Below are 23,964 nucleotides of genomic sequence, written 5' to 3'. Positions count from 1 at the left end.
AGTACTGGGTTGCGGCTGGAAGGGCATCTGTTGCATAAGACTTATGCCGGAAAAGTTGGCGGTTTGGAAATAGAGACTACACTGTAACCTTATTCATTTACAGTAAATTAATGCACTGTAAAAAAAAGTCTGTAATTTTACAGTTTATTTCCGGCAACTGGGAAAACTATTTTACTGTAAAATAACAGGGGTTGAATTACAGAAATGTATCAGAAATCTTAATTCAAGGAAATTTCTGTAATTAATTGTTCATTATTTTACAGTAAATTTCTGTAGTTTAACAGAGTTATTTTTCGTTTTTTTTTCTGGCGCCTGAGCTGCTAGAAATAAACCGTAAAATTACAGATTTTTTTAACTTAACATAATTAAATTTTTTCATAACTTTTACTGTAAGGTACTGTATGTAAATTCACAGTAAATTACTGTCAGGTACTTCACAACAACATTTCTGTACATAATTCTAAATATTAAAAAATCTGTTTTAGCATAAATGTAAATGTGTATTAATTTCTTTGTTGAATAAAATATTAATAATGTTTGATTACCTATATGGTGCAAAAGATATAACCATTTTTACAGTAATTTACAGTAATTATGATGCCTGCCGTAATTTCACAGTACACTTCTGAATTTGTAAAATTTAACAGTTAAATCCTGTAAAGTGACACTAATGTAATTTACTGTGGAAAATTACAGTAAAATTGTGAAAATTCTGGGAATTTATTACAGTCTAAGCCAAAGAATGAATAAATGAATGAGTGAATGAATGAATGAATGAATGAATGAATATTAAACTGCAATAATATGAAACCAGCATTTTCTGCTTCTGTGTGAATTAATAATTTGGTTTTGTTTACTAGAAATTCTTAAGCATTCATCATGTCAGCACAATGTTTTTATTGTTTGTCATCTCATTATATGAGGACATGAACTTCATCTCCAAAGCAGCATTTTACTGTTTATTTGAGTAAGAAATGAGAGAGAAATAAAATGCATTTTATAAAAATGTATGAATTATTAGAGAATAACTATTATTTCAGATTATTAAATTGTGTACGCTAAATAATTTCAATTAGAGTAGCATTTGCTTACTAAAATTACATTTATCCATTAAAGAAAATATCCAGATTTTTCCCCTTTCTGTCATGGTATGCATGTGAATGTTTTACATTTTTCATAATTTTTGCTCATGTATTTAGAAAATGTTTTGAAACTTTCCAAATGCATTTTATCTGTAGGATATAAGAATGCATGGAAACATGTTACTATTTTACTCTGCTACCATCAGTTTTAACAGCTGTATGTTTGCTTGTAAAGAATCAAAGTACTAAATACAGTGGAACATCTGCCCATCCAGTGATAAATTTAATGCGCTACAGACAATGGCAGTTTAAAGCAGATTAGAGTATCAAAAGCTTTGTCCAGATAAACACTGAAACCCTCAAGTGCCATAGCCAACCCTTTCACACAATCATCTTAAAACATATGCGAGATGAAACACGACTAGGTCTCAATTAATCTCTGGCAGATTTTTGGTATTTAATATGTCTGACATAAAAAGACATTTTAAGAAGTTTTGTGTTTCTGTAAATAGTACTAGTGAAAAAGTAGAAAAAAAATACAGTTCTGTTTTTTGTAATTATTTAATCAATAAATTATTTGTATTAGCTGCTCATAGTTACAAACAATTGTAAATTCACAAACTTGTCTAAGATGCAACAGCCAGACTGGATGAAGGCAAATCTTTCATTGTATTCTTTGTTTAAAGATCTGTATCCTTGAACGACTGCCTCTGGTCCTGCTGAGTGAGATGTTGGTGGTGAGATTTGGGTCAGTGCTTAAACTAGAATATGTCATTCGCAAAAGACCAATGTTTGGCCTCCGCATGCCCTTATATGCACTTTGCAGGATACATGATTTGAAGATCAACGGCCTGGACAAAAAGCTTTTGGAAGGGACACACAATGTAGCATTACATTCCTACAGCAAGATCTGTCTGTTTGTGGAAATTTCAGGTGTTGGAATGGTATAAACTGGCAAGGAAAAAAGATTGCAAATTTAGACCAGGATTTTAAGCTTCGTAGCCAAAAGGCTATGCAAAGGTTTAGGAAATGCTTCACATAAACACAATGTGCCCCAAACCATTTCTGGATTTTAATGTATGTAGTCTATTGTTTATCTATCAGAATCTTCAAGAGATCAGAAAGATCTTTTCTTTTTGTTTCTTTTTCATTTCTTGTACACTACCTGACAAAAGTCTTGTCGCTTCTCCAAGTTTTAGGAACAGCAATTAATAACTTGACTTTTAGTTGATCATTTGGTATCAGAAGTGGCTTATATGAAAGGCAAAGGCCTCTAGATTACGCTTACCAAAATAAAATATGATCATGCCTTGATTTTTTATTAATCATTTAGGACAGTAAGGTCTAACTTTGCTTAGACAAAGTCTTGTCACTTAACAGAAACAATTTACAGTATAGAATATAAAGTCATGGTGCAGTGGAAAAAGAATGAATATTGTGTATGACTGCCATGAGCTTGGATGACTGCATCCATACATCTCTGCAGTAAATCAAATAAATTATTAATAAAGTCATCTGGAATGGCAAAGAAAGCGTTCTTGCAGGAGTTCATCAAGAGTCTTTGGATTCATCTTAAATGCCTCCTCCTTCCTCTTACCCTAGACATGCTCAATAATGTTCATACCTGGTGACTGGGCTGGCCAATTCTGGAGCACCTTGACCTTTTTTCAGAAACTTTGATGTGGAAGCTGAAGTATGAGAAGTAGCACTAGTCTGCTGAAGAATTTGCCCTCTCCTGTGGTTTGTGATGTAATGGGCAGCACAAATGTCTTAATACCTCAGCCTGTTGATGTTTTCATCCAGATCTCTTGCACACTCCCATACTGAATGTCACTCCAAACCATGATTTTTCCTTCACCAAACTTGACTGATTTCTGTAAGAAACTTGGGTCCATGAAGGTTCCAGTAGTTCTTCCGCAGTATTTGTGATGATTGGGATGCAGTTCAACAGTCAATTTATTAGAAAGTCTAACACTTTTCAAGATCCTCAACTAGAAGTTAAGTAAAATGATTTGTTGCTCTTACAACTGGGATTAACGACAAGACGTTTGTCAGATAGTGTAGGGATACATATAATGTTTCATATACTAAGTGCACTCTATTTAGATGTACATTTCACCCAAAAATTCACTTAGACACAAAAATGCACTAAAATAAACATCTTCATGTGTTTCCTTTAAACTGAAGAATGTTGGAAACATGTTGACATCTGTAGTTGACAAATAATATGGAAATGTATTAAACTTAAGAATTAATGTCATAATACAGGTTTGGAACAATTTAAGGGCAGGGGTGCACAATAAATCGAAATAAAATCGAAATTGCAATTTGGCAAAAACTGATTATCATGCACATCTTATCAGGGAAGCATGGCTCTGTAAATCTCGTCTAAAGGCCAGAGGACAGTCTTGTGTGGAAACTACAAATATGCCGCAAAAAAAGACCCAGAAAATGAAATGCATTTAATTGCTTTCACAAATTTAATGTGAGTAATAATCACATGACAAAAGAATCATTTCACAGAGGAATTTATTTTAGATAATTGACTGAAGCTATATATATATATATATATATATATATATATATATATATATATATATATATATATATATATATATATATATATATATATATATATATATATATGAGTTTGGGTAAATCCATATTATGGACCCTTTTCACTTTTTCAGGTTTGTTAGCAGCAGAAGTTGTCATAACTGGGTAAATTTAGATCACAGTGAATGGGAGAGTACAATAAATATTTTTACAAGCCTATTTGCTGCAATAATAACCATGATGTGTTATTAAGATATTCAGAAAAGAGGAAAAAAAGGTGTGCAATTGATGACAGCCAGAGGAGAGAATAACATCAAACTTACTGTCAGTCCTGTAGACACTGCATTACAAACACCTTGCATAAGCAGTAATTCATTTTTTGTAATTTGAGGCAAAGATGATACAGTTGAAGTCAGAATTATTAGCCCCCCTGAATTATTATCACCCCTGTTTATTTTTTTCCCCAATTTCTGTTTAATGGAGGGGAGATTGTTTCAACACATTTCTAAGCATAATAGTTTTAAAAACCTATTTCTAATAACTGACTTATTTTATCTTTGCCATGCTGACAGTAAATAATATTTTACTTGATATTTTTCAAGACACTTCTATACAGCTTAAAGAGACATTTAAAGGCTTAATTAAGTTAATAAGGTGAACTAGGCATGTTAGGTTAATTAAGCAAGTTATTCTATAACGATGGTTTGTTCTGTACACTATCGGAAAAAAAAATTAGCTTAAAGGGGCTAATAATTTTGTCCCAAAAATAGTTTTTGAAAAATTGAAAACTGCTTTTATTCTAGTCGAAATAAAACAAATAAGTCTTTTTCCAGAAGAAAAAATATTATCAGACATACTGTGAAAATTTCCTTGCTCTTTTACCATTTGGGAAATATAAAAAAAAAGAATAAAAAAATCAAAAGGGGGCTAATAATTCTGACTTCAACTGTATAATACATATATAAATGTTCATGTAATTTTTAAAAATCAAAACATTGAAAACTTTCAAGGATTTGTGTTTATGATGAACTTGAAACACGTCATGACAGTCTTGTGAAAAGGATCCATTAATCATGGTATTTTCTCATTTAGAAAATTATCTTTTAGAATTTCACCAGTTGAATTATCTGCTTTTTTGTGTAGCTTATCAAATATGGAAATATGGTTCTTTGGTTATTGCATGTCCTGATGTGTCCTAAGATTGTTTAAATGGTCATGCACAATACTTGATAATTGCACAATTCTGAAATAATATGATAAAGTAAAACATATTATTCATTCATTCATTCATTTTCTTTTCGGCTTAGTCCCTTTATTAATCTGGGGTCGCCACAGCGGAAATAACTGCCAACTTATCCAGCATGTTTTTATGTTTTAGCCAATGCCCTTCCAGCCACAACCCATCACTGGGAAACATTCATACACACTCATTCACACACATACACTACAGACAATTTAGCCTACCTAATTCACCTGTACCACACGCTTTTGTTGTAGTGTTTCTTTTCATACTGTGGTCTGGCTCAGTGCTGATATCTTATGGACAAACAAAGTGCAAAAGCAATTCAAAGCACATTTGCGAGCTACTTATACAATGTAGAAAAACTGGACTGCACATGTACGTTAAGCATGTTTAAGAGTAATTACAAACTGTAAAATATACCCTCTTTATTTCTTCATAGAAATAAGCATTTTCCCATTCCTCTACTTCCCACACCCCCATCTGATTCAGCCAACATCATGCAGTACACGTTTAATTGGCATTGAAATCTACAACGTGATTCAGTCCAGTACACAGCAGTCATGTAGTGTCATACTGGCTCCAGGTTTTGGTAACCTACGCTATACAGCACATTGGTGGACTTTGTGACATTACTCTCTATGCAGTGGCACTGATGACTTGTTGATTTTCTCGTGTTTAAAGCAGAAAAACACAATAGCCAAACTAGAATAGCACTCTAAAGCACAAAGACCCCAACAGCCATATACAGTACTCAAATAGCAGTGATCAAGCGATACACATATTCTATGTTACTGAAGAGCTATTTTAAATCCCAGTGTATGTGGTCATAACCTGCAGGTACAACGGCTTGATTAGACATCACTCCTCTTGTTCTTTGTGTTTCCTCCCGCTGTGATTCTGTAGATTAGCTCTCAATCACAGCATGCGTGGCCACGACTCTAATAACAGTAATCCAGTCAAGGGATTTGGGACTGAATAAACTCGAGCAGGAGCAGACCTTGTCTTAAAATCAGCTCCCTCTGCATTTGAAGGGGCACGCGGAGGAGATTCTGCATGCAGCTCAATATGTATAACACAGCATGTAATTTGACGGTACTTCATGTGTACCTCCGCAGACACAATCAACAGTAAATGGCGGAGATTCTCGACTCGCTCAAGAGGTATTCATTACCTCCAAAAGCCTTAAGAAGCCTCTGAACAACTGCAGAATAATGGGGAGAGGAAGAACCAAAGGCTTGTGGCTATTCCTACCATGATAAGAGAGCCCGCATGGGGAGAGATCAAAAAATGCTCCACTTCAAGATCCTTGTGTTCTTTTGCATTTATTTTCATATTACTCTTGACCTTGGCCTGTAAAAGAAGCCGGATAATGAATATCCTGACCAGTGTGTTTCCAGGTGTACATATCTAAATGAATCTCTAATGACAAAGCCAGTGCCATCTGCAAAATCTTGATATTTGGCCAGGGCAACTAAGCCAGTTCAACTAACATGAAAGTGCACCAAATCTACATAACATTTAGGAAAATGGCATTGTGTCTAGGTTTGGCTGTGTTTGGATGGCAGATATACTCCTTCTATGTAATAATTCAACATTGCTTTTGGATGTAAATTGCCATAGCAATATCCTGCTGTTTAAAGAGCCTCCATTCTGGGTATTTGAAAATGACCTTCCATGCAGTGTGTATAACACAGCTAACACATCTAGCTGAGGTTTGAATCTAAAAGTGCACCATGTTTAAAAATATAGATTTTTTAATTAAAAAAAAAATTGAATTAGAGTCGTTTAAATGATTTGTCGTTCATCTGGATCTTTTGCCTGTTCGTATTGATGTTGACACAAAACAATACCAAATATGAAGTGCCGGATCCGGTAAAACGTAAACGCGCCTTTCCCTCCAGACACTAGCGGAGTGCGGGTGTGTGTGGGTCTGATCATGACCGAAAATGAGTAAACATTAACGGGTGAACATTCTGATGATTATTACAATAATCTACCCTGCAACGGGGGATTCATTCGTCGCTTGTTAAAGGAAGGATCAGAAAATACTATTGATGTGGGATTTGTCAAAGCTTGACAGGAAAATTATCAGTACACAGTTCATGGATCAGTGTCTTTCTCCATTTCACAAGTGCAAGTGCAATTAAAATAGTTGCCTCCTTGTTTTCTCTAGCTTTCAAAATATGTATTTTTTTATTATTTTTATTATTTTTATTTATTATTGTATTCGCTCCACGCGGCTTGTACTGTATCTTGTTAACCCTTTATATTCACGAATCACGTCTAAAGCCACTCTAAAAATGCAGTACGTGCCGCTTACTTCACAGATTTAAATGTGTTTATAAACTCACTATCCTCTGTCATTTGTCATTGCTATGGTCAATTTCAGATGTTCCTACACATGTGCAGTGGTCAAGTTTCAAAATACTTCAGATTTTGCCATTGTGTGGAATAATACTGAATGTGTGTCGTTGTTTTTACCTATGGTTAAGAACAGAGAAATATGCTGTTGTTAAACTGCATTGCTTTAATGCATTCCTGCATTGGACACATATACTCTGCACTCAGGCTACTTTAACAATGTTGATAAGTCATGATGGGCGTTTCTCTCTGTCTCAAAGTCATCGAGCCAATCAGCGCGGATTAGCATCGTGCTGAGTTTGAGAGCAAATGAATCGCTAAACAAATCATATAGGAGTCATTGTGATAATTAGGTCAAAATAAATGCATATTAAAAGACTATGAAAGTGTTTTATGACCTTTCATGTATATCAGCCTGTTTTTGGGTCTAATATGATATGGTTAGTTTTGACCATATTTAGAAGGGTTGTGAATATTAATGAGCTCTGATCTGATGCTCTCACATTCACACACAGCAGAGTCCCACATTCTAAGTGATACATTCATTTATTCATTCATTTTCTTTTCGGCTTGTCCCTTTATTAATCATGGGTCGCCACAACGGAATAAACCACCAACTTATCCAGCATATTTTTTTTTAAGCAGTGGATGCCCTTTTAGCTGCAACCCATTTCTGGGAAACACCCATACACACTCATTCACACACATACACTACGGACAATTTGGCTAACCCAATTTACCTATATCGCATGTCTTTGCACTAGTAGGGGAAATCGGAGCACCCAGAGGAAACCCATGCGAACAAGGGGAGAACATGTAAACTCCACATAGAAAGTAAGTGGTACAAGCTTAGATAAACTTAAAAATGAGGGGAAAACTAATTCAATTCATCTCTTTTCTACAGCACTGTTTGCAATATAGATTGGGTCAAAGCAGCTTAGATGAAGAAAACAGAGTAAAAGCCATAATGTTTCAAATTGGTCAAGTGGAACAGTTTATTATAAGCATGTTGTAATCTCACTAGGACATGTTGTAGCCAATCAAAAGCTGCTGGGGTGGCATGCATAATAATGATCTCATGTTGACCATCAGAGTCTATGTTTTGTTCTGATTAGCCAGATTTTCCAGAGGGGTCTGAATGCATACCTGGTGCAGTGCAAACAAAGCTGCATCCAATGTTTTTTAATGCGCTCACCTAACCCCACCCCTAACCCTACCTCTTACAGTGACGTCCCTAGCTATATTGAGTGCATTTCTTACATTGCATCACTGAAATATGCAATCTCAGCTTGCATCATTAAGGCTGCATCCAGATACTATTGTGTTTTTCACCAGGATTGTATACTCAGAAGATTTTCAGGAAACAATGGTAATTGAAGCTCTCAGTATGTGATTACCTTGTACTGAACTTTTATATTTCAGATTTGCAGACGTATATCAGATTTGCAGACGTATATCCAGATTCAGTGGCATCTTTAAATGAAACGTGTTGCTGAAACTGTGGTCCTCTGTGTTTCATATAATGAAAGTCAGTGATATAACTAAGCTCATGCTTTACATTGCTGAGAATGTGCTCAGAACTGTTCACAGTTAATGTTGTTTATACTGTAGTCTTCAGTTTCTAGCACAGATGGATTATTTCGTTTCATAATACCTAAATTGTTCTAATGTAGAAAAAACATTGTCACTTACATCTGGAATGGCTTGAGGGGCAGTATATTAACAACAGTTTTTAATTATTAAGTGAACTATCACTTTAAAACAAAATTTGTAAAGTTCAACAGAATGACCAAACAAAAATATGCCTTACTCAATCGACATTATACTGATCAAACTAAATAAAAATAATTTACAGTCAGCTGCTGTTATTTTTGTTTAATTAGTTTAAGCCCATTTTGTAAATATGCAATGGCCCCGGCTGAAGCCATATGGTGACAAAGGGCATCAAATCTTCCCTAAGGTCTTGTCAGTCCAGCCACAATCTATTGTCAGGCACTGTTGGTGTAACGTGATAGTCTCTCAGAACAGCCCTACAGAGGCTTCTTGCATGATAGCATCAAGAAAGGCCAGACAACATGGCTATCTTTTGCTTTTAGTCATCCATCAGCCTAAATGACAGGAAGCGGTTTGGAACCAGCTGAGCAATACTTTAATGTGATGGTTACTATAATGGTGCTTTCGGGATCTATTTGCTTGAATAAAGGCGTATACCAAAAGCATCAATTTTAATTTTTTTTATTATTATTTTGTATACTGTTATCATTTTGAATTAGCTTTTATTAGATATTTTCAGCTTTCATTTACATTTACGTTTACATTTAGTCATTTAGCAGACGCTTTTATTCAAAGCAACTTACAAATGAGGACAAGGAAGCAGTTTACACAACTATAAGAGCAACAATGAATAAGTGCTGTAGGCAAGTTTCAGGTGTGTAGTGTAAGAATCTTTTTTTTTTTAGTACAGTTAGCGGTATAGCCAGAGAGACAATTGCAGATTAGGAAGGAAAGTGGAGACTATAGTTAAGTATTTAGTTGTTTCTTGAAGACAGCGAGTGACTCTGCAGTTCTGATGCAGTTAGGGAGTTTATTCCACCAACTGGGCAGATTGAATGCGAGAGTTCGGGAAAGTGATTTCTTCCCTATTTGGGATGGAACCACAAGGCGACGTTCATTCACAGATTGTAAGTTTCTGGAGGGCACATAAATCTGCAGAAGTGATAGCAGATAAGAAGGAGCAAAGCGAGAGGTCGCTTTGTAAGCAAACATCAGAGCTTTGAATTTGATGCGAGCAGCAACTGGCAGCCAGTGCAAAAGGGTGAGTAGCGGAGTGACATGTTCTCTTTTAGGTTTATTAAAGACCACTCAAGCTGCTGCGTTCTGAAGCAGCTGAAGAGGTTTGATAGAGTTAGCTGGAACCCCGGCTAGTAGAGAGTTGCAATAATCCAGTCTGGAGAGAACAAGAGCTTGAACAAAGACTTGAGCTGCATGTTCAGTTTACTATACACTTTATTTTTAAAGTACTTTTAAACACACACATGCTTGTTTTTTGTCAGTTGTGGTAGTTTAAGTAGTTACTTTCTACTCCTTTTCATTTTGTTTGTATATCTTTTTATATTATATTTGTATTTTTTTTATTTATTACTTTTTTATTTTCATAGCTTGATTGAGCTTAGATTTCACAGCTTGAGACTAGATTTTATTTACATCTGCATTGTAATAAGTTCAAATGCAATGCAGCTAAAATATATCCTTACAATGTCAGTTGTGGTTGCTGGAAATTCACCATTAATTTTATTTTATTTTTATTTTTTTAATGTATTACAATTAATGTTATTTAAAATACCCAAATATGTATTTTTTTGCTTTCTATAACATTTATTTAATGTTTTAGGATGAATATTTTTTTATTGTTCAAATTAAGCATACAAGTGTTAATTTTGTGTAAATTTTATGTAAATATTATGGTAATATTTATTGAATTATGTGCTTTATATAAATTATGTTTATTGAATTGTATTCTCTTCACAATCTGGCAAAATGACAAAGAAAGCTGATCATGATTGGTCCTTGTGCGTGCATTCGAAAAGCTGATTGGCTCACAGAAAGAACCTTATAGAGCTAAGCTAGAGTTTGTTTTTGTAGATAAAATCTTTTTTGATTTTTGAATAAAAAGTCTTAAAATGTAAACAACTTATTTAAAAAATGTCACATAATGTAAAAAAAAAGTTGTCATTTAATAAGAATATGTGAAAAAATCAATTTTTACAAAAATGTCAAACAGAACCTTAGGGTCTTAAAACAGAAAGCTGTGAACACTTGGGGAAAAAAAAACAGAAATTTTACAATATTTTATAGAAATATAAACAGGTAAACCCTTTTAAGTTTTTTCACTATATTAACTTTAACCAATCATAATAGTATTTTATTTACCATATACTGTATAAAGGTTTCTATAAGCCATGGTTTTACAATGCTGCTGTTAAATGTAAACTATTTAGTAATGTAATGTTCAGCCATTTTCCCAGTACTGGGTTGTGGCTGGAAGGGCATCCGTTGAGTAAAACATATGCTGGAATAGTTGGCGGTTCGTCTGCTTTGGCGATCCCTGATAAATAGGGACTAAGCCTTATTAGAAAATGAATAAATGAATGAATGTTCAACCATGTAGAAGTATTTTTACATACGTTAATGTTACTAATCATAGACAAAAAAAAAACCCAACAACTTACTTTTGCTGTTTATTCTACTGAATCCCTTGCCTAAAGAGCACTGACACATTAATTAGCTACCCCTGAGCACTTTTTGTTTGATTTTGAAAAATATGTTTTTTGTTTTTTGTTTTTGCTTCCTGCTTTCATTTATGTGGCATTAAGTGGTGATGGAAAATGGCAAACTTTATCAAGAAGCTGAACTTTACACTTTGGTTTCATATTATATCGAATATGAAATTTGTACTGTATAGAATGCATAGAAATGGTATCTAGCCCTTCTTAGATCCTTTGATGGCCAGTATAGGAGGGTTCAAGCCTTCCCAAACCACACCATTTTTCACATACTGGAGCATAAGAAAAATACTTTGTCAGTGCTAAGCCACAACTATAGATCTGGACACCTGTTTTAAGGAACATACTTGACTTTTTGAGGGCTATGAAAGATCAGCTTGTTTGATTGCAGTAGCTGAATCCCAGTGTTCAGTGTCCATATGTCCACTCAGCGCTGTCATTGGCACAGCTTCAGCTGCGGTCACATGGTGGGAAGTTCCACTCGTGTGGGGAAACACAAATCAAAAGTGAGGAAAATGCCATAAATGTGTCATGAAGTGGTTTAATGCACTCCTAATGCACTTCTCCTAGCAGCTCTTGGGGAGATTTAATAACAACATGGAGAGAGGGCAACTGAGCAGCTCTGCTAATTCCGGGGATGAAACCCATCTGCATATTGCTCTTCTACAGCCGCACAAAATCCTGAGATTTTAGGCTTCATTTTTTTAATTCCTTGGCAAACTGCTCCTATCTGTTGCAATCACATTCTTGCAAGCATCTAATAACTAAATGGCTTTTAATGTATGAAATGGGGATCTATTTAAATATATCTAAGGCTCCCCCGAAGCCCATCAAGTTATGAGGGTGTAATCCACAGCATGTGAGTTTTCTCAAAATGAAAAAGCAGCTCTATAACATACATTTGGTCAAATTTGTAATGATTTTTTTTTTTTTTACCTTAGGGATTATAAAGTTAAATTATTGCACATAGACACTGCAAGCTCATTGAGAAGGGATGACTTGATGAAATGTGGAGATTTCAAAACACTACAGCTGTTTCAGACAAATGAAAATTGAGGATTACTAATTAATATCAGCAATTCTCAATTGTAAAACCAATAAAGAAAATGCACATTAATTTCCCAAATATGCCATGACAGATGTCATATGTTAAAACATTGCTGTGGTTGTTCTGCAAAAGAAAGTTAAAAAAGGGTGAAATTTAATACAGATGGCTGAACATCAAAATAGCTCATTCATTTATTTATTTTCTTTTTGGCTTAGTCCCTTTATTAATCAGGGGTCGCCAATGAACTGCCAACTTATCCAGCATATGTTTTATGCAGAGGATGCCCTTCCTGCCGCAGCCGAACACTGGGAACACCCATAAACTCCCATTCACACTCATACATTACAGCCGATTTAGTGTATTCAATTCACCCATAGTGCATGTCTTTGTACAGTGGGGAAAAGTGGAGCAACTAGAAGAAACCCACGCCAACACAGGGAGAACATGCAAACTCCACACAGATATGCCAACTGACCCAGCCACATCAAAATCATAAGGCACAAAAAAATTAGATAGCATTCTTTTCAAAGTCAGCATTTGATCAACTTGACAGTATTTCCGTGTACTGTATGTGTGTAAATTCAACAATAGTTGTTTTTTTTTTTGTTCTTAAACAGTCCACCTGAAAACAAAGCCATCATGATGGCAATCTCTCTCGAATGGGAGAAGAAAGTCATCTTGGTTACAGCTGTGACAATTACTACTTAAAATGAGCAACATGTGCACGCCTTGCATTCCTCACGTTGTGGGAACCAAATGCCCCACAAGTATAGCAATGCCAGTAAAATATTTAGATATTTCCTTATAAGAAAAAGAGATCATAAATCTAATTCTGAAAATGTGAAGCAGATTGTTTTCTTGTGAGGGTTTAATTTAGAAGTAAGGTTTAGAATAGAATATACAGTTTTTACAGAATAAAAAATACAGCTCATTGGGAAGTACCCATGAACATGGTAAATGGGTTTGTTTAATTTTTTTTAAATGTAATAAAATTTGTTTAAAATATATAATTGTGAATCATGATATATAACACAGTGAATCAGTGGTTAGCACTGTCATTCACAGCAAAAAGTTCGCAGGTTTGATTCCTGGCTGGCTCAATTGGCATTTCTGTGTAAAGTTTGCATGTTCTACCCGTGTTGACGTGAGTTTTCTCTGGGTGCTCCGGTTTCCCCCACAGTCCAAAGACATGCGCTATAGGTAAATTGAATAAGCTAAATTGGCCGTAGTGTATGCATGTGTGGGGGTGTGTCCCTGTGCTTGGTTGCAGCTGGATAGGTTTATGTTGTGTAAAACAATGTTGGTGGTTGGTGGTTCATTTCTCTGACGAATAAAGGGACTAAGCCGAAGTAAAATTAAAAAATGATAAAATGAATGAATGAATGAATGTACAGTTGAAGTCAGAATTATTTGCCCCCCTTTGAATGTTTCTTTTCTTTTTTTAAATATTTACCGAATGATGTTTAACAGAGCAACAAAACTCTTACAGTATGTCTGATAATAATTTTTCTTCTGGAGAAAGTCTTATTAGTTTTATTTTGGCTAGAATAAAAGCAGTTTTTAATTAAAAAAAAACATTTTAAGGTCAAAATTATTAGCCCCTTTAAGCTATATTTTTTCGATAGTCTACCGATCAAATCATCGATATACAATAACTTGCCTAATTACCTTAATCTGCCTAGTTATCCTAATTAACCTAGTTGAGCTTTTAAATGTCACTTTAAGCTGTATAGAAGTGTCCTGAAAAATATCTTGTCAAATATTATTTATTAATTACTTTCTGTAATTTTCAACCCAAATATTAGTTAAAAACTGACTTTATTTATTAATTTACCTTTTGTTTATTTCCCATCCTTTCCATTTATTTACTGGACTGATTTATTTCCTTAAAGAAATAAAAAGACCAAAATTTTTTCACTTAATTGTATGCCATTCAATACTATAAAGCAAGCAAATAAACAGTTTTGCAATGCTTGGGGATCTACCTAGCTTATTGTTTTTTACACAATCCCATCTTCAGCATCTTAGTAATTCCCCAGACCCATGACTATACTGCTGTGTTAAAAGGTCAATAAGAATACAATATTGAGTGTTACTGTAAGAGGATCAAATGGATGAATGAGCATTGACTGTCTTTCCTTTTTTAAAAGGCATTTTCATTGTTAGAGGTTCATATCAGTATTTGTATCATGGCAAAAAGTGCACTTTCAGATATCACCGTCAATCAAAATATATCATGAAATCCTCACAGGAAACTATTGTTCTTTGATGTCAACATTATATTACCAAGATAAAAGTATCTCTCTCATCTCTCTCTCTCTCTCTTACACACACACACTCTCTCGCTCTCACCCACACAGGGACAAATAAAGAGCAGAAGCCAAGTGCAACCCTGCATCCAACATTTTTCATGCTGGCTGTCACTCAAAGCCCAACCAAGGAAATCCGTTTGATGGTAATATTTTGCTCAGCGTGACATCTCATTTATTCTTCCTAATCATCATTTCTTTTTTACACACCCTTTCCTCCGCTACCGGGAGCCCCGTCTTCCCCTCCCCTGTCATTTCTGATCTGGGTGGTTCACTCCCATTCGGGTCAGCGCCTCTGAGCAATACTATTCATGGGGGAACCGGAGGAGGGATTTACATCTCCAGGCCGAGTTTTCCCCTCCATTTGTTTGAATGCCAGGTCACCGCACTCTTCGTGCAATGGAGGCAAGATAATGGCTCTTGGACTAGCTCCTATTTATTACACACTCAGTGAGTCTGACCTTGCTCAGGGGCTGGAGATGAAGTGTTGAGGTGTTTTCTGATTTCTGGATCTTCAGACCTTAGTCCCATGTGGAAAGCCAGCTCTGAACCACCTCCTCCTCCATCAGCAGAGTCATTTTGGACTGTAATCCAGCATGTAGATTTGTGCTAATCCTTGTGTGGGATAATAACTCTCATTTGTATTGTTCGACTATGTACAGCGACTGCTTATGTATACCGAAAGCAGCGTGCGAAGAATCCGCAACAGCAGCTCTCAGATAACTGCCATGCATTAGGCACTTGGGCTCTTAACCTTCCTCAATAACAGAAATATTAGCCAGGTATGCTAATGCTTTTTGAGGTTTCCATGGCGGCAGTGGTTCCCGGCTCAGCACAACAAAGAGATAATAACATAACCATACCATCCGTATGCTATTAACAAAATGGGATCTAAACATCTCTATCTTCCTGCTTTAGATGGATAATGTTACTCATACTTTGCTTTTTTTATGGAATATGAGTGGGTAGTATTTAGAATTCCCAGGGGCCATTTTGGAAAAGTGCTGGCGAAGCTTCTCAGAGTGGGCCACTTAGGCTTTCAGATGAGTCTCGTGAATGTGTGCCGTATTATGATGTTATGATGTATTATTATGAAGTTTTCTCTCCCCCTTTTTGGCATTTTTGAAGTTTGAAGGTGAGCTATTAGGCACCTGTGCTGCAATAACCTTTGACCGGTTTAAAAATAGCAATAGAGCCACTAAGAGGGTCAAACTGAGTATATTCCACTCAAGAATATATTAAATATACGCCTGAGCAATATGAAAAAGGATGGTCGAAAGCTTTAATTATGAACACAAAACGAGCAAGTAAGCATCTGAGACAATTCTGTCAAAAGGTGGTAGTGTGCATTTTTGAAATATAATAATAACAATAATAATAATAATAATTCATTTTATTTGTAAATGGCGGCTTTCTAGACACCCAAAGTTGCCTTACAATAAGCATCAACAGCCATGCTAAAACAAATTAAAAACAAATAATAAAGTATTACTAAACAAGCATTACCCAAACAGGGATAAACACACATTGCGAATATAAAATAAGATGATAAAAAATGTTAAAGGAAAGCCTGCTTAAAAAGATAAGGCTTTAGACGAGATTAAAAGTGTGAAGACTATCACTGCTCCTTAGATCTAGTGGAAGCGAGTTCCATAGCCGGGGAGCCATAGAGCTAAAACATCTGTCTCTCAATTGTGCTCTATGGAGTGCGAGGTGGTACCAGGGAGAAGGAGTTGGCGAGAGAGTGCGAGAAGGGGTGTAGATATGGAAAAGTTCGGTGAGATATTGAGGAGCAAGATTATGCCTTGAAAGTTAGAAGCAAAATATTTTAAAATCAATATGAAACTTTACCGGAAGCCAGTCAAGCTGATAGAGGAGTGGTGAGACATGCTCGTGAGATGGAGTCCTAGAGATGACCAGAGCTGCATGGTTCAAATGCCAGGTATAAAAGTCCAACAAACCAGAAGGTGTCCAATAAACCAACAGCAACCATGTTGCCAATTGAATTGACTGTTTTTTGCGCCACAAATTGCGCCAAAAAAAAATGTTCTAAACAATGGCTCAGAAGAACAACCATATTTCATCTTATACATTCGGTCCATCATTGTACATTTTATTCTAAATGAAATGTAAGTTGTCCTCACATTTGACAGGCTTATTTCTAAAACCTACACAAATTACACACCAAATACATCTGAACAAACCAAAAACATTGTTTCTAGTACATTATTGTCACAAAATATCACATGAAAAGGACGGACTGCTCAAGCAGACCTTTTTTTTTAATCATAAAAGGCATCAGAAATGCTTCTTCTTCCAGATTTTCATTCGTGTGTTGCAAAAGAATTATTATATTATTGTAATTTTTTTACAAAGACACATGGCTGACAGTGCCTTTGTTTACAGAAATGCTTCTTCTTATAATAGAGTCGGGACCTCGGTTTAAAGTCTCATCTGAAAGATGAAAAAATATCCACTTTTACAAAATTACACTGTAAAACAAGTAGCTTCATCTTATTATTATTATTATTTTTAGCTTCCCTCAATGTCTTTGCTCAAAATTTCAATTAAACTATTATTATTTTTTAGTTGGCCCAAACTCTTTTTTTTAAAGACGATTATAATATTGGCTGAATTTGTATTTATTAGTGCTAATTGTATTTATTTAGGTTGTCCTCCCAATTGGACTGTACTGTCAAGCATTTGCTCTATTAGGCTACATTTGCATTGTGAGGCTTAGTGCATAAATCAGATTTTTTTCTCAGATCTGATGTTTTTGCATAGCTGTTCACACAATTGTTATAAATGTGGCCAATATCAGATTTCCGGTGAGAACAGATCATGGTCATAAACTGACCCACATGCCTGATAGTACAACTACACACAGATCAAAATGTCTGATTATGCACACAATGTGTAGAGTGTATGAAGTGAATAAAGCATGTTATAGGATTATTTTAATATTAATATGATTATTGCTGTTTATGCCTGTAAATGGTTGTTTTGCTAGTACTAATGATTACATAACAATGTCAGTGTTTGAAATCTAAAATAAGTGCTTTGTGATTGAAAACACTGATGATTTGTCATTTATGACATGCGCTGTGCGTGTCGCTCTGACCATCAGTGTGTAGTAAACTCATCAAGGGTTAATGAGCAATCAGTTGTCACTTAAAAAATACTGTTACTGCCACTGAGTATGTTTACATGGACACCAATAATTGGATTTTAATACAACTAAGGCAAAACTCTGATTAAGAGTCTACTATGTAAACCGATTTTTGATGACTTTAAAGCAGCAGCATAACAGACTAGCACAAAGGGCAAATACATTACCAAACTTAAAGGTTGGGATGCACAAAAAGGTCCACTACAGATTCATGTAGTATGCCCCAATACATTTGTGTAACATATAAACAAAATTTACTTTTTCTTTGCAAAAAAGTACATATTTTCAGGGTTTAGTAATAAATAGGCACATTTGGATGCAGTATGCATTTAAAAGGAATCAGTTCAGGGATGTCCTGCAATGTAACAAAAATCTGTCATTTAAAAAAACACAAAATAACGACCGCTAAATTACAAACATTCACCATAAGATAACAAACGTTACATTGCAGAAATTTACCAGAAAATTAAATTTAAGGAAATTTCTGTAATTTGATTTTTTTTTCCGGCACCCCAACTTGTAAAATTACAGATTTAAATTACAGGCAAGTTAGAGTTTAACTCTGCATGATGGTGGACCTCCAGTACAAAGTTCAGATATTACCGTTTTGTTTTGTTTATTTATTTGAGATTTTTTTAAGGGATAACTTTTTTTGTTGAGTTTTTTTGCTTTTTAATTATGACAGGACAGTGATTAGACAGTGACTCTTGACCCAATTACTTGACTCACTTACTTAATTTATCTGTAACAATTTGTTTTATGCAGTGTATGCCATACCAGCCACAACTCAACACTGGATAAATACTCTCATGACTCAATCATATATCAATCATATTTTCTCTTTTGTCCAATTCCTGGACAAAGCATTATTTTTTTTGTTTTTTGTTGCCAGTTATGTGAGATCCTGTGCAAATATAAAATGGAGATAACTGTGAATAGTATCATTTCTTTTGAACTGTATGTTAAACAGTAATAAGTACTGAAAGTATCAGTGGGATGGCATGGTGGCTCAGTGGTTAGCACTGTCGCCTTACAGCAAGAAGGTTGCTGGTTCAAGTCCCAGCTTGGACAGTTGGCATTTCTGTTTGGCGTTTGCATGGTGTCCCTGTGTCGACGTGGGTTTCCTCCGGGTGCTCCAGTTTCCTTCACAGTTCAAAGACATGCTGTATGTGTGAATTAAATAAACTAAATTGGCCACAGTGTATGAGTGTGTGTATCAATGAGTGTGTATGGGTGTTTTCCAGTACTGGGTTGTGGGTGTAAGGGCATCTGCTGCGTAAAACATATGCTGGAATACTTGGTGGTTCATTCCGCTGTGGCGACCTCTGAAATAGAGACTAACCCAAAGAAAAATGATTAAAAATATCAGTTGTGTAATGCAGTTTTTACTGTAATAACCACTTAGTTTAAGCATGTTTGATACGTTTTGGAAAGTGTTTGTATGTATGTATATATACACAAATATTCTGAATACTGTTTGTGTTTAGAATGCCATCTGTAGCATCATTCTGGATTAGTAGTGTGAGTGTCTTCTGGAAATATAATATACAGTGTGTGGCATCAAAGAAACTAAAGTCATTTCTGAATACCTCACATGCACCTGTTCCCAGATAGCAACATCAAAAGCAGAGAATCTTGCACTGAAATATTGGACTATATACAGCTACAGAACGCCAGTACAGAGGACAGTCTTCCACTGTGAACACCTCTCTCCTTTTGGGTCTTGCTGATTTTCTGTTATCTTGCCTTTAATAGCTTTGATCAAATTGGAGCAGAGACGGAGAGGCTGCTAGGATGGGAATGGCCCCAGTCTTGGCACAGCACTTGTGCAAAAACACTATTATTACTGATCCAAGCTGTTGCCGTGCATCGGGTGCAATTATATTCACTTAAGGGTCCCCATAGTGATGTGGCTGGGTGATTTTGAAGTTGGTGCTTTTAGTTGTTCCAAGAGGGTTTGTAGCTGTACTGAAAGAAAAGGTTTAAAAATGTAGGTGAGGTTAAAAAAGTCAGTACAATCCATCATTCAAGAGTTTAACTTTTTTTATTCATTGAAAAGATGAGATAATTGCATGTGAAATAATGAGATCTTTGACAGATACAACATACTAGATGATGTTGCACATAAACTGTATCTTTTATGATGACACCCACTAAAATGGTAATATAACAATTGTTGACATAAACATGTTGCTGTATTTTAAATACAAATCACAGGGATCACAGTGCATCCCTTAAATACAATTTATTTTCTTTTTTATATCTGTATGCTCTTCAAACCAGAAGCCAGAACCATTTGTAATGGAGTAAAACACATATTAAAAATCTGAAGATTTTGTATGATCAACACACACACACACACATAATATATATATATATATATATATATATATATATATATATATATATATATATATATATATATATATATATATATATATATATGTATATATATATATATATATATATATATATATATATATATATGCAGACTATAATGAGTGTTTTTATTTTCAAAAAATACATGGTGAAAGACCCTTTAAAAATATCTGTTTTAATTCAAATCCTTTTGGTAAGTAGTAGAAAAGCCATAACTGGAAAATGGTTTCAGGCTCCTCCAACAAGAGCTCAATGGATAGGAAATGTAAAGAAAATACACTGTATGGAGAGACTGACTTTTAACCTAATATTTACTTTTTTTTTAAAAAAGTGCAACTAGTACTGGCTAACATGGACTATGTCATCGTAATCAATTTGTGATAATGTGCTTCAAATGTATTATGACTTTAACCCATATGACTGCCGCTTTTTTTTTTTTACTACCGTTTCCCCCCCCTTCTGCCCTCTCTCTCTCTCTCTCTCTCTCTCTCTCTCTCTACTTAATAGAATAATTTAAAAAGTTAAAAAAGAAAGAAAAATATATTTTCTTACAAATTCACACTGTAGTGTTTTTATGTTCGTTTAATGTCTATCCTCAAAACTTCGCTTGAATAACTTTTTTTTTTTGGCCCAACTTACGGTGGCCGAGAGAGCTTGCTGCAATTTAAGAAAACACATGTAATTACAAAAAACACCAGCAAACTGAGAAAAGATCTTCATTCGTCTGGTAGCACACGTGCTGCAAATCTTCACAACGCAAACACATTTTTAAAAAATGCTCACAACGCAAACAAATTAAGAAAACGTGCTGCATTTTCCCACAACGTAAACATTTTACAAAAACGCTTGATTATTTACGTTTATAAAATACAAAAGACAAGGTAATCAGGATATTAAAATTAACAAACCAAAAAAACTCAACTTTCAAAGATCACCTACTACTTCACTGAGCAATAGTCATGGCACAGTGGCATCCGTCACGTTTATGGGTCCCCGTTGAAACATTTCCGCTGTGTTCTGATGTTTTTGCAAGCGTTGTGGGGAAATACAGCATGTTTTATTAATTTGTTTGCGTTGTGAGAAAATGCAGCCGTTTTTTAAAAATGTGTTTGCGTTGTTAGGATTTGCAGCTTGTGTGCTGTCAAACAGATCAAGATCTTTTCCTAATTTGCTGGCGTTTTTTGTAATTGCACGTGTTTTCTTAAATTGCAGCACATTAAGCTTTCTCGGCCACCGTACAAACTCATGTTTTAAGACGATAATAATATTGGCTGACTTTCTATTTATTTGTCCAGTCAACATTAGCCGTTTAATGTTTTTAAAATACATGTTTACTTTGACCTGATAAGGCGTGCCTTAATGTCTAAACCCTAATGTCTAAACTATTTATCATATTTTTATAGTGTAGAGGCGATAAAGTAAACTATTAATGTTTTCATTGTATATGTGTATTGTTAATTATATGTCATTAAGTGATTATAAAAGCTTTTGCAATGTTACAAAATATGTCATTCATTTATGTGTATGTGGCAAATAACATTTGAATTTGATTTGATTTTTTAAATAAATGAGATTCTTTTGACAAGAGATTTTTTTTAACACACATAAAGAGAGAGATATTGTGACAGGTGTACTCATGAGAACCATACTTTCAAGGTCTTGAGAACAAACCACAAATAAGCCTTCAAAAGCAGCACAAATGCATCACATGCTCCTTAGAAAGTGCGTCCTTGCCTCTTATATTGTCGTTCACTTATGCAGTGTGGCCTCACTCATTAGCAGCACTGGTGGTTCTGTTGAGCAATGACTACATCGCCATGAATTCTTATATTTTCCCCCTTTTTTCCCTTAATGATTGAGAAAGCGAAGCAGGTCTGCCTGGCGGACAAGCCCCCTCTGTGAGAGAGCACTTGATTAATGATCTGGAAAACACTTTGCCATTTCAGCTGATTAAATAAAATTGACTAGATTTTTGAATTTTATGATAAAGTGACCCTTGCATGCTTGAAATGACCCAGGAGAGAAAGTGCAGCTCTCTCTTTCTCTGTCTCTCTCTCTCTCTCTCTCTCTCTCTCTCTCTCTCTCTCTCTCTGTCTGAAGGCAGAATCTATATTTCGTCCCTTGCAGATTCAGGAGTGAGCGAGAGAAATGTCTCCTCAAGCAGAAAAACACCCTCTGTCACCGGCTGATGACAGTACCTGCCAACCATGTGCACCTCTGTACGGAAATGCAAAGCCTCGGAACAGGAGCGCAAAAGTTTCCTTTCAATTTCCCATCATGTTATTGAGCAATGGGGCATTCTGTCTCTCCATTCATGTGGAGATGGGGTTTTCAAGCTAAATTAGTAATGATGTTGGCATGTTCATCAGACTGACTTGGTTTCTTTTTTCAGTTCACCTCTGTTCTGTAACAGCGTCTTGTGTGCATTTTATTACCTTTTGTCTTTGTTTTCATCATTTATACCAAGTCGTTTAACTTAAATTTATCACGAATAGACGCATTTAGATTGTACACTAATAAATGCTGGGCCCTTTTTGGTCAAATTTTGGGGAAAAAATGAACAATTGTATTACAGTTTAAAATAATCCTCACAAACATGACAAGAAATTGAGAGGTTATTTTATTTTTGCATTTTTATAATTGTTTTAGGTCTCACTTTATAGTGTTTTTAACTACTAAGTACTTACATCCTAATATAAATACAATGTACTCAATGTGTTCATAATGCCTTGCAAAACACTTCTGGTCCTCTTGAGGTGGAATATGAGTAGGGTTAGGGACATGTTTGATGGTATGGGTAGGTATAAAAGTGGGTTAAGGTGTAAGGGACAACAGTGTATTCATAAATGTAATTACAGAAATGAAATACAGATGTAGGTGGGTAGCGCTGTCGCCTCACAGCAAGAGGGGCGCTGATTCGAGTCTCAGCTGGGTCAGTTGGCATTAATGTGTGGAGTTTGCATGTTCTCCCTGTGTTAGCGAGGGTTTCCTCTGAATGCTCCGGTTTCCCCGACAGGCCAAAGACATGCACTATAGCTGAATTGGGTAAGCTAAAATTGTCCGTAGTGTATGAGTGTGTATAAGTGTTTCCCAGTGATGGATTGCAGCAAGGTAGGGCATCCGCTGTGTGAAACATATTCTGCATAAGTTGATGATTCATTCTGCTGTGGTGACCCCTGTTTAATAAAGTGACTAAGCTAAAAAGAAAAGAAATAACTACTTTGTTATGAACTATTAATTTCAGTGTAAGTTAAGGCCACTGGGACCATATTTTTTATTTGAATACTATTTTTTGATTGAAATCTCTACTGTATTTAGTTTGTATGTTTTTAGTTTTAGTGTTAGTTTTATAGTTTAGTGTTTGCACAGCTTAGATTAACCCTTGTGCAAACCTCCTAGTGAAGATAAAATAATTGTTTGATCCTAAACCACAAACAACAAATGCAACCTAAATATATATAGCAAGAATTTAGTCATCCTATGAAATAATATATGCCGTTTGACATGACTGGTTTATATATATATATTTCGGAG

At 35.2% G+C, this 23,964-nt stretch overlaps 1 protein-coding gene across 2 annotated transcripts in view; it reads left to right on the top strand.

Moving 5' to 3' along the window:
• The window catches only part of fsta (follistatin a), a 201,913-nt gene that overhangs the window by 129,715 nt on the left and 48,234 nt on the right, over positions 1–23,964 (top strand). The window lies entirely within an intron of this gene.

This window comes from Danio rerio, chromosome 5 (genome assembly GCF_052040795.2).
Source record: "Danio rerio strain M-AB ecotype USA chromosome 5, GRCz13ab, whole genome shotgun sequence".
Lineage (NCBI taxonomy): Eukaryota > Metazoa > Chordata > Actinopteri > Cypriniformes > Danionidae > Danio > Danio rerio.
Note: the sequence above shows the minus strand (reverse complement) of the source record. Positions and strands in the feature narration are given on the sequence as shown.